Here is a 15,713-nt window from a genome sequence, read left to right as displayed (position 1 = left end):
CAGCGCCGGCGCTGCTGCGGGCACGACCACGGCGCGGGCGGTAGCTGCTGGCGTCGCGAGCTCATTCTGGCGTTCTCGGGCTGCTGCGTGTGCTAGCTAGCTAGCTGCAAGTGCGGTGGCCGGTGGGCGTGCTAGCTAGCTAGCTAGCCAGCCAGCCAGCCGCCGTCGTGTGTGAGCCGCTGCATGTGCCGCAGCTTCTCTGCGTGGACGAGTGCACCGGCAGGGCGCAACTAGCGAGCGCATGGGCTGCAGCGCTGGCGGGCGCGGGCGCGCACATTCTTCCAGGGCGCCGACGCGGTCGAGGGCGCCGGCGAGGCGTGAACTGATGCTGCTATAGGTCAACCGCGGGGCCAAACATGCGGCGGACATTTGGGGGTAATCTGTCGCATTGGGCAACTCCAACTGAAGCCGGACATGCATGTCCGTTTTGCTACCCGTTGCCATCCCAAACGGACAAAATCCGACCAAAGCGGACGTCCGTTTGGGGTCGTGTGGTGGAGTTGGTCTGAGGGGGACAACACGACTGCATGCTCGCAAAGGTTGGAGGGGGAGGGGAACCTGCAGTGGCGTCGGCAGCGGGACGGGGTCAGACAATGACAGGTGGAGGCGACGGCGGTGCTCTGCTCTTGTTGGGTGGCCGTGGCGCGTGAGGGCGGGGAGAGGAGCTGGGGACCCTCATGTCGTGATCATGAAGAAGCCCTGACACCAAGCACTAACGGCATTGATACGTCAATTTTGCATCATGCTTTTATATCAATATTTATTGCATTATGGGCTGTTATTACACATTATATATCAATACTTATGGCTATTCTCTCTTATCTTATAAGGTTTACCATGAAGAGGGGGAATGCCGGCAGCTGGAATTCTGGCTCGAAAAGGAGCAAATATTGGAAACCTATTCTACACTTCTCCAAAAGACCTGTTTTTGGAATTAATAAGAATTATTCAGCGAAAGAAACACCTCAGCGGGCCCACACCCTGGCTAGGAGGGTGGGGGGCGCGCCCACCACTACTGGGCGCGCCCCCTGTCTCCTGGGCCCCCTGGTGGCCCTCCGGTGTCCATCTTCTGCTATATGAAGGCTTTTACCCTCGAAAAAATTGTGGGCAAGCTTACGGGACGAAACTCCGCCGCCGCGAGGCGGAACCTTGGTGGAATCAATCTAGAGCTCCGGTAGAGCTGTTCTGCCAGGGACACTTCCCTCCAGGGGGGGATCATCAATATCGTCATCACCAACAATCCTACCATCGGGAGAGGGTCAATCTCCATCAACATCTTCACCAGCACCATCTCCTCTCAAACCCTAGTTCATCTCTTGTATCCAATCTTGTATCCAAAACCACAAATTGGTACCTGTGGGTTGCTAGTAGTGTTGATTACTCCTTGTAGTTGATGCTAATTGGTTTATTTGGTGGAAGATCATACGTTCAGATCCTTTATGCATATTATTACCCCTCTGATTATGAACATGAATATGCTTTGTGAGTAGTTACGTTTGTTCCTGAGGACATGGGTGAAGTCTTGCTATTAGTAGTCATGTGAATTTGGTATTCGTTCGATATTTTGATGAGATGTATGTTGTCTTTCCTCTAGTGGTGTTATGTGAACGTCGACTACATGACACTTCACCATTATTTGGGCCTAGTGGAAGGCATTGAGAAGTAATAAGTAGATGATGGGTTGCTAGAGTGACAGAAGCTTAAACCCTAGTTTGTGTGTTGCTTTGTAAGGGGCTGATTTGGATCCATATGTTTAATGTTGTGGTTAGGTTTACCTTAATACTTCTTTTGTAGTTGCGGATGCTTGCAATAGGGGTTAATCATAAGTGGGATGCTTGTCCAAGTAAGGGCAGTACCCAAGCACCGGTCCATCCACATATCAAATTATCAAAGTACCGAACGCGAATCATATGAGCGTGATGAAAACTAGCTTGACGATAATTCCCATGTGTCCTCGGGAGCTCTTTTCTCATTATAAGAAACTGTCCAGGCTTATCCTTTGCTACAAAAAGGATTGGGCCACCTTTCTTCACTTTATTTACTTTCATTGCTTGTTACTCGTTATAATTTATCTTGTCACAAAACTATTTGTTACCTACAATTTCAGTGCTTGCAGAGAAAACCTTACTGAAAACCGCTTATCATTTCCTTCTACTCCTTGTTGGGTTCGACACTCTTACTTATTGAAAGGACTACGATAGACCCCTACACTTGTGGGTCATCAAGACTCTTTTCTAGCGCCGTTGCCGGGGAGTGTGGCGCTTTTGGTGAGTGGAACTTGGTAAGGAAACATTTATATAGTGTGCTGAAATTTTCTGTTACTTGTCACTATGGAAACTAATCCTTTGAGGGGCTTGTTCGGGGCATCTTTGCCCCGACCAGTAGAGCAAAGAGTTGCTCCTCAACCTACTGAACCTACTGAAAATGTTTACTTTGAAATTCCTTCGGGTATGATAGAGAAACTTCTAGCTAATCCATTTGCAGGAGATGGAACATTGCATCCCGATTTACACCTTATCTTTGTGGATGAAGTTTGAGGATTATTTAAGCTTGCAGGTATTCCCGATGATGTTGTCAAAAGGAAGATCTTCGCTTTATCTTTGAAGGGAGATGCATTGACATGGTATAGGCTATGTGATGATATGTGATCTTGAAATTATAAACGATTGAAGTTGGAATTTCACCAGAAGTTCTATCCTATGAATCTTGTTCATCGTAATCGTAATTATATATATAATTTATGGCCTCGCGAAGGAGAAAGCATCGCTCAGGCTTGGGGGAGGCTTAAGTCAATGTTATATTCATGCCCCAATCATGAGCTCTCCGGAGAAATGATTATTCAAAAAATTTATGCTTGTCTTTCTCTCAATGATCGCAACATGCTCGATACTTCATGTGCTAGTTCTTATATGCTGAAGACTATTGAATTCAAATGGTACTTATTGGAAATAATTAAATGCAACTCTGAAGATTGGGGTTCCGACGATGGTAAGGAGTCAGGTATGACACCTAAGTTTGATTGTGTTAAATCATTTATGGATACCGATGCTTTTCGTGGATTTAGCGCTAAATATGGACTTGACTCTGAGATAGTAGCCTCTTTCTGTGAATCTTTTGCTACTCACGTTGATATCCCTAAGGAGAAGTGGTTTAAATATAATCCTCCTGTTGAAGTAAAAGTAGTTGCACCTATTACAGTTGAAGAAAAGACTGTCACCTATAGTTATCCTATTGTTCCAACTACTTATGTTGAAAAACCCCCTTTTTCTGTTACGATAAAGGATCATGCTAAAACTTCAACTGTTGTTCGTAAGAGTAATACTAGGACTTATACACCTCCTGAGCAAATTAAAGTTGAACCTAGTATTGCTATGGTTAAAGATTTCTTGGATGATAATTTAGATGGGCATGTTATTTACTTCTGTGGTGAAACTGCTAATATTGTTAAACCAGATGCTAAAATACATAGACATGTTGTAGGCATGCCTATTATTTCTGTTAAAATAGAAGATCATTGTTATCATGGCCTATGTGATATGGGTGCTAGTGCTAGTGCAATACCTATTTCCTTATACAAAGAGATTATGCATGATATTGCACCTGTTGAGTTAGAAGATATTGATGTTACAATTAAGCTTGCCAATAGAGATACTATTAGGCCTTTTGGGATTGTTAGAGATGTTGAAGTCTTGTGTGGGAAGGTCAAATACCCTGCTGATTTTCTTGTTCTTGGTTCCCCACAAGATGACTTTTGTCCCATCATATTAGGTAGACCCTTCTTGAACACTGTTAATGCTAAGATTGATTGTGAAAAGGATGTTGTCACGATTGGCTTGGATGATATGACTCATGAGTTTAAGTTTGCTAAATTCGTAGACAACCTCGTGATAGAGAATCACCTAGTAAAGATGAAATAATTGGTCTTGCTTCTATTGCCGTACCTCCTACTGATCCACTAGAACAATATTTGCTAGACCATGAAAATGATATGTTTATGAAGGAAAGAAGGGAAATAGATGAAGTGTTCCTCCAACAGGAACCTATTCTGAAACACAACTTACCTGTTGAAATCTTAGGGGGTCCTCCTCCACCCAAGGGTGATCCCGTGTTTGAGCTAAAACCATTACCTGATAATATTAAGTATGCTTATCCTGATGAAAAGAAAATATATCATGTTATTATTAGTGCTAACCTTTCAGAACAAGAAGAAGAAAGATTATTGAAAACTCTTAAGAAGCACTGTACTGCTATCGGATATACTCTGGATGATCTTAAGGGCATTAGTCCCATGTTATGCCAACACAAAATTAATTTGGAGGAAGGTGCCAAACCAGTTAGAGATCCTCAATGATGACTGAATCCCAAGATGAAAGAAGTGGTAAGAAAGGAGATATTAAAGCTCCTTGAGGCAGGTATAATTTATTCCGTTGCTGATAGTGATTGGATAAGCCCTGTCCATTGTGTTCCTAAAAAGGGAGGTATTACTGTCGTTCCTAATGATAAAGATGAATTGATCCCGCAAAGAATTATTATAGGTTATAGGATGGTAATTGATTTCTATAAATTAAATAAAGCTACTAAAAAAGATCATTACCCCTTACCTTTTATTGATCAAATGCTAGAAAGACTGTCCAAACACACACATTTCTGCTTTCTAGATGGTTATTCTGGTTTCTCTCAGATACCTGTATCAGCGAAGGATCAATCTAAAACTACTTTTACTTGCCCTTTCGGTACTTTTGCTTATAGATGTATGCCTTTTGGTTTATGTAATTCACCTGCTACCTTTCAAAGATGCATGATGGCTATATTCTCTGACTTTTGTGAAAAGATTTGTGAGGTATTCATGGATGATTTCTCCGTTTATAGATCCTCCTTTGATGATTGCTTGAGCAACCTTGATTGAGTTTTGCAGAGATGCAAAGACAGTAGTCTCGTCTTGAATTGGGAAAAGTGCCACTTTATGGTTAATGAAGGCATTGTCTTGGGGCACAAAATCTCCGAGAGAGGTATTGAAGTTGATAAAGCTAAAGTTGATGCTATTGAAAAGATGCCATGTCCCAAGGACATAAAAGGTATAAGAAGTTTCCTTGGTCATGCCTGTTTTTATAGGAGGTTCATTAAGGACTTTTCTAAAATCTCTAGGCCTCTGACTAATTTATTGCAAAAAGATATTCCTTTTGTCTTTGATAATGATTGTGTAGAAGCATTTGAAATACTTAAGAAAGCTTTCATCACTGCACCTATTGTTCAGCCACCTGATTGGAATTTACCTTTCGAAATTATGTGTGATGCTAGTGATTATGCTGTAGGTGCTGTTCTAGGGAAAAGAGTTGATAAGAAATTGAATGTTATCCAGTATGCTAGTAAGAATCTTGATACTGCCCAGAGAAATTATGCTACTACTGGAAAAAATTCTTAGCAGTTGTGTTTGCATGTGATAAGTTTAGACCTTATATTGTTGATTCCAAAGTTACTATTCACACTGATCATGTTGCTATTAAATATCTTATGGAAAAGAAAGATGCTAAGCCTAGACTCATTAGATGGGTTCTCTTGCTCCAAGAATTTGATTTGCATATTATTGATAGAAAGGGAGCTGAGAACCCCGTTGCAGATAACTTGTCTAGGTTAGAGAATGTTCTTGATGACCCACTGCCTATTGATGATAGCTTTCCTGATGAACAATTAGCGGTCATTAATGCTTCCCATACTGCTCCTTGGTATGATGATTATGCTAATTACATTGTTGCTAAATTAATACCACCTAGTTTCACATACCAGCAAAAGAAAAAGTTCTTTTGTGATTTAAGACATTACTTCTGGGATGACCCACACCTTTATAAAGAAGGAGTAGATAGTGTTATTAGACGTTGTGTACCTGAGCATGAACAGGAATAGATCCTATGCAAGTGTCACTCTGAATCATATGGAGGACACCACGCTGGAGATAGAACTGCACATAAGGTATTGCAATCCGGTTTTTATTGGCCTACTCTCTTCAAAGATGCCCGTAAGTTTGTTTTGTCTTGTGATGAATGTCAAAGAATTGGTAATATTAGTAGACGTCAAGAAATGCCTATGAATTATTCTCTTGTTATTGAACTGTTTGATGTTTGGGGCTTTGATTATATGGGACCTTTTCCTGCCTCTAATGGTTACACACATATTTTAGTTGTTGTTGATTACGTTACTAAGTGGGTAGAAGCTATTCCAACTAGTAGTGCTGATCGAAACACTTCTATTAAAATGCTTAAAGAAATTATTTTTCCGAGGTTTGGAGTCCCTAGATATCTTATGACTAATGGTGGTTCACATTTTATTCATGGTGCTTTCCGTAAGATGCTTGCTAAGTATGATGTTAATCATAGAATCTCATCTCCTTATCATTCGCAGTCTAGTGGTCAAGTAGAGTTGAGCAATAGAGAGCTCAAATTAATTTTGCAAAAGACTGTCAATAGATCTAGAAAGAATTGGTCCAAGAAACTTGATGATACATTATGGGCCTATAGAACTGCATACAAAAATCCTATGGGTATGTCTCTGTATAAGATGGTTTATGGAAAAGCTTGTCACTTACCTCTTGAACTTGAACATATAGAATATTGGTCTATTAAAGAGCTCAACTATGACTTCAAACTTGCCGGTGAGAAGAGGTTATTTGATATTAGCTCACTTGATGAATGGAGAACCCAAGCCTATGAGAATGCCAAGCTATTCAAAGAAAAAGTCAAACGCTGGCATGACAAAAGGATACAAAAGCGTGAGTTTAATGTAGGTGATTATGTGTTATTATTCAACTCTCATTTAAGATTTTTTACAGGAAAACTTCTCTCTAAATGGGAAGGTCCTTACGTTATCGAGGAGGTCTATCGTTCCGGTGCCATAAAAATCAACAACTTCGAAGGCACAAGTCTGAGGGTGGTGAACGGTCAAAGAATTAAACATTATATCTCAGGTAATCCTATCAATGTTGAAACTAATATTATTGAGACCGTAACCCCGGAGGAATACATAAGGGACACTTTCCAGAACGTTCCAGACTCCGAAAAGGAATAGCTATGTGGTGCGGTAAGTAAACCGACTCCAAAACAATTCTAATGGCATTTTTTATCAGTTTTGGAATATTTATGAATTTTAGGAAGAAAGAAGTAGTCCGGGAAGGACACGAGGCCTCCACAAGGGTGGAAGGCGCGCCCACCCTTACTAGGCGCGCCCCCCTGTCTCATGGCCACCTCGTGTGCCTCCCGGACTCCGTTTTCTTGCACATTACGTATGTTGGTCGGTAAAAATTCATTATATAAACTCCCAAAGGTTTTGACCACCGTATCACGCAAATATCCTCTGTTTTCGTTTCGAGCTATTTTCTGTTACAGATCTAGAGCATCATGGCATCTCCAAGCGCTCCCAAGGACATGTCTTTTGAGAGGGTTATCAACCCCTATCTCGCGGAGGTGCTGCAACACCCTCAAACCATTGAGATGCGTGAGGGGGTGCTGCACATCCGCCATGTGGAGGGACCAAGGCGTACCGGAAGCATGGAGACAAAGCTCGAAGCCGTGGAGCAGCAAGTCTTCAAGTGCCAAGGGATGGTAGAGCGTGGACTCAATGCCAACCAGATGATGATCACGGAGTTCACCAACAACCACAAGCTAGATACCAAAGTCATTGGGGAAACCATCTTCAAGCTTCAAGAGAAAATTGAGCACCTCCAAGCCCAGATCTATGACCTGCAAAACCAGAATTGTGAGTATGAATATAGATTCAAGAGGATGATTTTGCTGTAGATTTAAGGATCCCAGAGACTCGATCATCCTTCTATGATGGTGAGCCTATGCCTTGGAAGATGGATGACAAGCCTACATCATCAACAACTCCTACTTCACCACCTCCGAGGACATAATTACATGGGTATGGGCACTCCCCTTGGCAACTGCCAAGCTTGGGGGAGGTGCCCCGGTATCGTATCACCATCACACTCATATCTTTACCATTTTATTTAGTTCGATCCTTTTAGTAGTATCTTGATATAGTAGATTGAAGTTTTGATATCAAGTAGTTTTAAGTTTTGCTTTGTGATCTCTTTATGTAATTGAGTCCATGAGCTATCTATAATAAAGATTAGTGTTGAGTCAAGGGCTTTTTTATGTTGCTATGATCTTGAGAAAGTAGAAAGAATAAAAGAGTTCATATTGATCTTATGGATAGTAATGACTTCACACATAAAAAGTATGAGGCATAAAAGTTGTTGAGAGTTGATAAACGTAGTTTTGGTCATCGTTGCAATTAATAGGAAGTAATAAGGAAAGAGAGGTTTCACATACAAATATATTATCTTGAACATCTTTTATGATTGGGAGCACTCATAAAGTATGACATGCTAAAAGAGTCGATGTTGGACAAGGAAGACAACGTAATGGTTTATGTTTTCTCACATCTCAGTTAAAGTATATTGTCATTGACCTTTCAAACATGTTGAGCTTGCCTTTCCCCCTCATGCTAGCCAAACTCCTTGCACCAAGTAGAGATACTACTTGTGCTTCCAGATATCCTTAAACTCAGTTTTGCCATAAGAGTCCACCATATCTACCTATGGATTGAGTAAGATCCTTCAAGTAAGTTGTCATCGGTGCCGGCAATAAAAATTGCTTTCTAAATATGCATGACTTATTAGTGCGGAGAAAATAAGCTTTATACGATCTTGTTATGGAAGCAATAAAAGCGACGGACTGCATAATAAAGGTCCATATACAAGTGGCAATATAAAGTGACGTTCTTTCGTACTAAGATTTTGTGTATCCAACCCTAAAATCGCATGACAACCTCTGCTTCCTGTTGGGTTTCGTAGTAATTTCAAAAATTTTCCTACGCGCACACAGGATCATGTGATGCATAGCAACGAGAGGAGAGTGTTGTCTACGTACCCAACGCAGACCGACTGCGGAAGCAATGACACGACGTAGAGGAAGTAGTCGTACGTCTTCACGATCCAACCGGTCAAGCACCGAAACTACGGCACCTCCGAGTTCGAGCACACGTTCAGCTCGATAACGATCCCCGGACTCCGATCCAGCAAAGTGTCGGGGAAGAGTTTCGTCAGCACGACGGCGTGGTGACGATCTTGATGAACTACAGCAGCAGGGCTTCACCTAAACTCTGCTACGATATTATCGAGGAATATGGTGGCAGGGGGCACCGCACACGGCTAAGGAATCGATCACGTGGATCAACTTGTGTCAACTTGTGTGTTTAGAGGTGCCCCTGCCTCCGTATATAAAGGAGTAGAGAGGGGGAGGCTGGCCGGCCATAGAGGGAGGCGCAGGAGAGTCCTACTCCCTCTGGGAGTAGGATTCCTCCCCCCAATCCTAGTCCAACTAGGATTCCTCAGAGGGGAAGGGAGAGAGGGGGCCGGCCACCTTCTCCTAGTCCTAATAGGACTAGGGGAGGGGGAAGAGGCGCAGCCACCTTGGGCTGCCCCTTTCTCCTTTCCACTAAGGCCCATGAAGGCCCATATGGATCCCGGGGGGTTCCGGTAACCTCCCGGTAACCCGGTAAAATCCCGATTTCACTCGGAACACTTCCGATGTCCAAACATAGGCTTCCAATATATCAATCTTTACGTCTCGACCATTTCGAGACTCCTCGTCATGTCCGTGATCACATCCGGGACTCCGAACAACCTTCGGTACATCAAAATGCATAAACTCATAATATAACTGTCATCGTAACCTTAAGCGTGCGGACCCTACGGGTTCGAGAACAATGTAGACATGACCGAGACATGTCTCTGGTCAATAACCAATAGCGGGACCTGGATGCCCATATTGGCTCCTACATATTCTACGAAGATCTTTATCGGTCAGACCGCATAACAACATACGTTGTTCCCTTTGTCATCGGTATGTTACTTGCCCGAGATTCGATCGTCGGTATCCAATACCTAGTTCAATCTCGTTACCGGCAAGTCTCTTTACTCGTTCCGTAATACATCATCTCACAACTAACATATTAGTTGTAATGCTTGCAAGGCTTTATGTGTTGTGTATTACCGAGAGGGCCCAGAGATACCTCTCCGACAATCGGAGTGACAAATCCTAATCTCGAAATACGCCAACCCAACATCGACCATTGGAGACACCTGTAGTACTCCTTTATAATCACCCATTTACGTTGTGACGTTTGGTAGTACCCAAAGTGTTCCTCCGGTAAACGGGAGTTACATAATCTCATAGTCGTAGGAACATGTATAAGTCATGAAGAAAGCAATAGCAACATACTAAACGATCAGGTGCTAAGCTAATGGAATGGGTCATGTCAATCAGATCATTCTACTAATGATGTGACCTCGTTAATCAAATAACAACTTATTGTTCATGGTTAGGAAACATAACCATCTTTGATTAACGAGCTAGTCAAGTAGAGGCATACTAGTGACTCTCTGTTTGTCTATGTATTCACACATGTATTATGTTTCCGGAAAATACAATTCTAGCATGAATAATAAACATTTATCATGATTATAAGGAAATAAACAATAACTTTATTATTGCCTCTAGGGCATATTTCCTTCAGTCTCCCACTTGCACTAGAGTCAATAATCTAGATTACACTGTAATGAATCTAACACCCATGGAGCTTTGGTGCTGATCATGTTTTGCTCGTGGAAGAGGCTTAGTCAACGGGTCTGCAACATTCAGATCCGTATGTATCTTGCAAATCTCTATGTCTCCCACCTGGACTAGATCCCGGATGGAGTTGAAGCGTCTCTTGATGTGTTTGGTCCTTTTGTGAAATCTGGATTCCTTTGCCAAGGCAATTGCACCAGTATTGTCACAAAAGATTTTCATTGGACCCGATGCACTAGGTATGACACCTAGATCGGATATGAACTCCTTCATCCAGACTCCTTCATTTGCTGCTTCCGAAGCAGCTATGTATTCTGCTTCACATGTAGATCCCGCTACGACGCTTTGTTTAGAACTGCACCAACTGACAGCTCCACCGTTTAATGTAAACACGTATCCGGTTTGCGATTTAGAATCGTCCGGATCAGTGTCAAAGCTTGCATCAACGTAACCTTTTACGATGAGCTCTTTGTCACCTCCATATACGAGAAACATATCCTTAGTCCTTTTCAGGTATTTCAGGATGTTCTTGACCGCTGTCCAGTGATCCACTCCTGGATTACTTTGGTACCTCCCTGCTAAACTTATAGCAAGGCACACATCAGGTCTGGTACACAGCATTGCATACATGATAGAGCCTATGGCTGATGCATAGGGAACATCTTTCATATTCTCTCTATCAGTGGTCGGGCATTGAGTCTTACTCAATTTCACACCTTGTAATACAGGCAAGAATCCTTTCTTTGCTTGATCCATTTTGAATTTCTTCAAAATCTTGTCAAGGTATGTGCTTTGTGAAAGTCCAATTAAGCGTCTTGATCTATCTCTATAGATCTTAATGCCTAATATGTAAGCAGCTTCACCGAGGTCTTTCATTGAAAAACTTTTATTCAAGTATCCCTTTATGCTATCCAGAAATTCTATATCATTTCCAATCAGTAATATGTCATCCACATATAATATCAGAAATGCTACAGAGCTCCCACTCACTTTCTTGTAAATACAGGCTTCTCCGAAAGTCTGTATAAAACCAAATGCTTTGATCACACTATCAAAACGTTTATTCCAACTCCGAGAGGCTTGCACCAGTCCATAAATGGATCGCTGGAGTTTGCACACTTTGTTAGCTCCCTTTGGATCGACAAAACCTTCTGGTTGCATCATATACAACTCTTCTTCCAGAAATCCATTCAGGAATGCAGTTTTGACATCCATTTGCCAAATTTCATAATCATAAAATGCGGCAATTGCTAACATGATTCGGACGGACTTAAGCATCGCTACGGGTGAGAAGGTCTCATCGTAGTCAATTCCTTGAACTTGCCGAAAACCTTTTGCGACAAGTCGAGCTTTGTAGACAGTAACATTACCATCAGCGTCAGTCTTCTTCTTAAAAATCCATTTATTCTCAATTGCTTGCCGATCATCGGGCAAGTCAACCAAAGTCCATACTTTGTTCTCATACATGGATCCCATCTCAGATTTCATGGCTTCTAGCCACTTTGCGGAATCTGGGCTCACCATCGCTTCTTCATAGTTCGTAGGTTCATCATGATCTAGTAGCATGACCTCCAGAACAGGATTACCGTACCACTCTGGTGCGGATCTTACTCTGGTTGATCTACGAAGTTCAGTAGTATCTTGATCTGAAGTTTCATGATCATTATCTTTGGCTTCCTCACTAACTGGTGTAGGTGTCACTGAAACAGTTTTCTGTGATGAACTACTTTCCAGTAAGGGAGCAGGTACAGTTACCTCGTCAAGTTCTACTTTCCTCCCACTCACTTCTTTCGAGAGAAACTCCTTCTCTAGAAATGATCCATTCTTAGCAACAAATGTTTTGCCTTCGGATCTGTGATAGAAGGTGTACCCAACAGTTTCCTTTGGGTATCCTATGAATACACATTTCTCCGATTTGGGTTTGAGTTTATCAGGTTGAAGCTTTTTCACATAAGCATCGCAGCCCCAAACTTTAAGAAACGACAACTTTGGTTTCTTGCCAAACCATAGTTCATAAGGCGTCGTCTCAACGGATTTTGATGGTGCCCTATTTAACGTGAATGCGGCCGTCTCTAAAGCATATCCCCAAAATGATAGCGGTAAATCTGTAAGAGACATCATAGATCGCACCATATCTAGTAAAGTACGATTACGACGTTCGGACACACCATTACGCTGTGGTGTTCCGGGGGGCGTGAGTTGCGAAACTATTCCACAGTTTTTCAAATGTACACCAAACTCGTAACTCAAATATTCTCCTCCACGATCAGATCGTAGAAACTTTATTTTCTTGTTACGATGATTTTCAACTTCACTCTGAAATTCTTTGAACTTTTCAAATGTTTTAGACTTATGCTTCATTAAGTAGATATATCCATATCTGCTCAAATCATCTGTGAAGGTGAGAAAATAACGATATCCGCCACGAGCCTCAATATTCATCGGACCACATACATCGGTATGTATGATTTCCAACAAATCTGTTGCTCTCTCCATAGTACCGGAGAACGGTGTTTTAGTCATCTTGCCCATGAGGCACGGTTCGCAAGTACCAAGTGATTCATAATCAAGTGGTTCCAAAAGTCCATTAGTATGGAGTTTCTTCATGCGTTTTACACCGATATGACCTAAACGACAGTGCCACAAATAAGTTGCACTTTTATTATCAACTCTGTATCTTTTGGTTTCAACATTATGAATATGTGTATTACTACTATCGAGATTTAGTAAGAATAGACCACTCTTCAAGGGTGCATGACCATAAAAGATATTACTCATATAAATAGAACAACCATTATTCTCTGATTTAAATGAATAACCGTCTCGCATTTAAACAAGATCCAGATATAATGTTCATGCTCAACGCTGGCACCAAATAACAATTATTTAGGTCTAATATTAATCCCGAAGGTAGATGTAGAGGTAGCGTGCCGACCGCGATCACATCGACTTTGGAACCGTTTCCCACGCGCATCGTCACCTCGTCCTTTGCCAGTGCCCGCTTATTCTGTAGTCCCTGTTTCGAGTTGCAAATATTAGCAACAGAACCAGTATCAAATACCCAGGTGCTACTGCGAGCATTGGTAAGGTACACATCAATAACATGTATATCACATATACCTTTGTTCACCTTGCCATCCTTCTTATCCGCCAAATACTTGGGGCAGTTCCGCTTCCAGTGACCAGTCTGCTTGCAGTAGAAGCACTCAGTTTCAGGCTTAGGTCTAGACTTGGGTTTCTTCTCTTGAGCAGCAACTTGCTTGCCGTTCTTTTTTAAGTTCCCCTTTTTCTTCCCTTTGCCCTTTTTCTTGAAACTAGTGGTCTTGTTAACCATCAACACTAGATGCTCCTTCTTGATTTCTACCTCCGCAGCTTTTAGCATTGCGAAGAGCTCGGGAATAGTCTTGTTCATCCCTTGCATATTATAGTTCATTACGAAGCTCTTGTAGCTTGGTGGCAGTGATTGGAGAATTCTGTCAATGATGCAATCATCCGGAAGATTAACTCCCAATTGAATCAAGTGATTATTATACCCAGACATTTTGAGTATATGCTCACTGACAGAACTGTTCTCTTCCATCTTGCAGCTATAGAACTTATTGGAGACTTCATATCTCTCAATCCGGGCATTTGCTTGAAATATTAACTTCAACTCCTGGAACATCTCATATGCTCCATGACGTTCAAAACGTCGTTGAAGTCCCGATTCTAAGCCGTAAAGCATGGCACACTGAACTATCGAGTAGTCATCAGCTTTGCTCTACCAGACGTTCATAACATCTGGCGTTGCTCCAGCAGCAGGCCTGGCACCCAGCGGTGCTTCCAGGACGTAATTCTTCTGTGCAGCAATGAGGATAATCCTCAAGTTACGGACCCAGTCCGTGTAATTGCTACCATCATCTTTCAACTTAGCTTTCTCAAGGAACGCATTAAAATTTAACGGAACAACAGCACGAGCCATCTATCTACAATCAACATAAACAAGCAAGATACTATCAGGGACTAAGTTCATGATAAATTTTAAGTTCAATTAATCATATTATTAAAGAACTCCCACTTAGATAGACATCCCTCTAATCCTCTAAGTGATCACGTGATCCAAATCAACTAAACCATGTCCGATCATCACGTGAGATGGAGTAGTTTCATCGGTGAACATCATTATGTTGATCATATCTACTATATGATTCACGCTCGACCTTTCGGTCTCCGTGTTCCGAGGCCATATCTGCATATGCTAGGCTCGTCAAGTTTAACCTGAGTATTCTGCGTGTGCAACTGTTTTGCACCCGTTGTATTTGAACGTAGAGCCTATCACACCCGATCATCACGTGATGTCTCAGCACGAAGAACTTTTGCAACGGTGCATACTCAGGGAGAACACTTCTTGATAATTTAGTGAGAGATCATCTTATAATGCTACCGTCAATCAAAGCAAGATACGATGCATAAAAAGATAAACATCACATGCAATCAATATAAGTGATATGATATGGCCATCATCATCTTGTGCTTGTGATCTCCATCTCCGAAGCACCGTCATGATCACCATCATCACCGGCGCGACACCTTGATCTCCATCGTAGCATCGTTGTCGTCTCGCCAATCTTATGCTTCCACGACTATCACTACGGTTTAGTAATAAAGTAAAGCATTACATCGCGATTGCATTGCATACAATAAAGCGACAACCATATGGCTCCTGCCAGTTGCCGATAACTTGGTTACAAAACATGATCATCTCATACAATAAAATTCAGCATCATGCCTTGACCATATCACATCACAACATGCCCTGCAAAAACAAGTTAGACGTCCTCTACTTTGTTGTTGCATGTTTTACGTGGCTGCTACGGGCTTAAGTAAGAACCAATCTCACCTACGCATCAAAACCACAACGATAGTTTGTCAAATAGACTCCGTTTTAACCTTCGCAAGGACCGGGCGTAGCCATACTTGGTTCAACTAAAGTTGGAGAGGCAGTCGCCCGCAAGCCATCTCTGTGCAAAGCACGTCGAGGGAACCGGTCTCGCGTAAGCGTACGCGTAAGGTTGGTCCGGGTCGTCTCGTCCAACAATACCGCTGAAC

This window comes from Triticum dicoccoides, chromosome 4B, assembly GCF_002162155.2.
Source record: "Triticum dicoccoides isolate Atlit2015 ecotype Zavitan chromosome 4B, WEW_v2.0, whole genome shotgun sequence".
In the NCBI taxonomy this organism is placed as follows: Eukaryota; Viridiplantae; Streptophyta; class Magnoliopsida; order Poales; family Poaceae; genus Triticum; species Triticum dicoccoides.
The sequence above is the reverse complement of the archived record's forward strand: the minus strand, read 5'-3'. Positions refer to the sequence as shown.